The 2,896-nt window shown below is 42.1% G+C and overlaps 1 non-coding gene across 1 annotated transcript; it reads right to left on the bottom strand.

Moving 5' to 3' along the window:
* Positions 1-2,824: 2,824 nt before the first annotated feature.
* Positions 2,825-2,896, bottom strand: trnaw-cca (transfer RNA tryptophan (anticodon CCA)). The gene has a single exon. It is a non-coding gene; the product is annotated as a tRNA-Trp (tRNA).

Below are 2,896 nucleotides of genomic sequence, written 5' to 3'. Positions count from 1 at the left end.
CATGACCTGATGGCGTAACAGTGATACCCAGTACCCAGCGTAATTCAGCTTTCTTTCCACTTGATTCAGATTTTGATCTGAAATCATCGGCCGAACAAGAATTTGTCTAAATCGAGGGAGATCTGCTCACAAGCAAGTATTAAACACTTAAGCATTTTCTGTTCGAATACCACACTTTGTCAAAACACTGCCGCTTCTTAAGTAACGGTTTTTGAGCACGCATTGTATTGTTAATGCTTATATTAAAAAAGCATAAATTCACATAATGGAATTTGGACTGAACAAAGTAGTCCAGCCCGTTTACAACATTACATACCCACTGATCAAAGCTTAAAACTACAGCAGCAGGAGTAACAATTGTAACGAACAGTTCTTTCCGGACCCTATGCGGACGACACAGTCCGACGGAGTGGGGGAACACTGGGGAAACGTCATGCAGGAAAACGGGGCTGAAGACAGGGGGGCGTGTCCAAGGTGCGCTGGTGCACGGGGGAGGTGTGGCCGAGGCGAACAATCCCAAAGAGTAATCCATAGAGTATCCAAAACACGAAGGTAAGTCCAAAACCAGGAGATCCATCAGAACTCGGACTTAAAAAACCACGAAGGCCGGGTCGGAACCGGCGGACGGGGAACAGGAACGGGAACGGAGGTTAAAACCTTAACGGGACCAGGCGCTTCCTGGTCCCGGACTCGCACGATATGGAAATCAGAGCAGAGACCGGAAGAGCGTCAGCGCCTGGCTTTTAAGGTGGGCAGGGAATAGGGCGCAGGTGCATGGAATGAAGTCTTTAGTGAAAGGGCTGGAGCACCCTTAAGGAGGGGGGGGACTATAGTCGTGACAACAATAATGGCAACAACATGTTTGGAGTTCGGCATTTCATTTATTCTGCGGAAACATCGTATCGGAATTAACTGCCTGAGATAAAAGAGTAATTGCGGATTCAGATCATATTTTACAGAGCATTGTGTTGTTCTGTTCATGCTGACTACACGCTTTAAATTTGTCATTTACAGCAAGCATTGCTTTTCCAGGTTTTTCTGAAATTCCTCACATTTGAGCCAGCGCTAAAATATTTCATTCCCGTCGCTGAATACATCATAGAACCGGTATTTGCAACGGAATGCTGTCACACATTAAACCTTTTTGTTATTCGGTTCTGAAGTTTGAAAATGAAAATAAAACGGGGGTCACTTCATAGGCTTGAAAGAAGTCCAAGCAGCATAAAAACCCGCGAATTCTCACAAAGGCTGCACCTTTCTTCTGCTGCTTTTATAAATTAGCCTTAAACATTTGAAGCACACCTTACTGCTGCTAATCACATTCACGTGTTTTCGAAGCTTTTTTCTGTCCGTTATGTTTTTGCTAAGCAATTTCTCCGTTTCCCTCGTACTGTGATTGTCAGCGAGCACAACAGGACTGAAACAGTGTAAAGGCAGGGGTTAATATATTCAGGTATGTAGCTACGTCAGCATTCGTATCTGCAAAGGAACAAGTGATACTGTAGGTTTATTGCATGCTGAAAAGAGAAGAGAGAAAACAAACCTGAAGAAGGTTTCACAGCTGAAACGTTATGTTTTCTCTCTTCTCTTCTCTTCTCTTTTCAGCATGGAATAAACCTACAGTATCACTTGTTCCTTTGCAGTGGGCAGTGATTCGTCGAATATACGTATATTCACGGCGAAAATACGGCTATACGACGTATAATCAATGTCGAATTGCAACCGTAAAATCGACGACATTAATAAACGCATATATAACGTCGAAAACACATCTAACACAGTGCCTGAGGCTTTTTACTGCATATATCGTGTGTGCCGCAACTAGGAGTATACGGCACTCTGCATAGTGTACGAAGTAAATTTATTTTAATTTTTTTATTAATAAATATAATAAATAAATTAATTACTGCGAAAGTAATTTACTTCGTACACTACTAGAGAGAAGTAGAGTGAAAGACGTGATCATTTCACGCCGTTGTGGAACGAAACGCTTTTGTCTTGGAATTCTAAATCAATTAGAAATTCAGAGCGACACATAAAGGCTTTGTCTGCTTAAAAGTGATGATTTTTTAAAACTAAAAAAAAATGTAGAAAACACGTTTCTCACTTAGAAATTTAAGATGGGGGTGGGGTATTACTAGTAGCGGCACTGAACTCACCATGGTGCAATTAATTTATGTGACGGGCTAGTGGTTTAATGGATAACGCGTCTGATTTCGGTTTATAAGATTGTCGATCCGACTTCTACCGGGGTTGTGTGATTCAAATCAGGCTCCTCAGAAATAGATGTCTGTTATGTAAATGAACCCCACCTGAAAGCAAACGTTGGGTCTGGGTTCCTTTCTTTCCTGCATGAAATAGCAAATCGTTACAAAAAAAAAAAACACCAACTAATGTCCAATAGTCCAATAGTTAGTCATTTAAGAAAACATGAATATACTGTAAGGTCCTGGTACATGGGAGTGGATTTCAACCACAATTAAAAGAAGGGCAAATTATAATTACAGGCTTCAGACACTTTTTCATACAAAAATGACCAAACACTCCCTAACTTTCAGGTTTGCTTGAACCTGTAACAGAAAAGGGGTTTGAAACTTCCATTCTCTGATGTCACTGTCTCTAAAGTAGGACGCGATGTTATGCGGATGTGCAGTGTGCCTTTTCTCTTGTCGTGTTCAAGATTAAATGCTGCATAAACTCCTGACTGGGTGTTCTGTACTGTTCTGTTACTTCGTTCGGATTACCTAGGTGGTGTACAGCTAAAATCCGACTGCATGGTGTAAATTCCGGGTTCGGCACCAGCAGCACCTGCAAACTCATCAGCTGACCTCGACGTGATTTGAACACGCAACCTTCTGATCTGGAGTCAGACGCGCTACCGTTGCGCCACGAGGTC

The sequence above is a fragment of the Lepisosteus oculatus genome, chromosome 14 (assembly GCF_040954835.1).
Source record: "Lepisosteus oculatus isolate fLepOcu1 chromosome 14, fLepOcu1.hap2, whole genome shotgun sequence".
Classification (NCBI taxonomy): domain Eukaryota; kingdom Metazoa; phylum Chordata; class Actinopteri; order Semionotiformes; family Lepisosteidae; genus Lepisosteus; species Lepisosteus oculatus.
The sequence above is the reverse complement of the archived record's forward strand: the minus strand, read 5'-3'. Positions and strand labels throughout refer to the sequence as shown.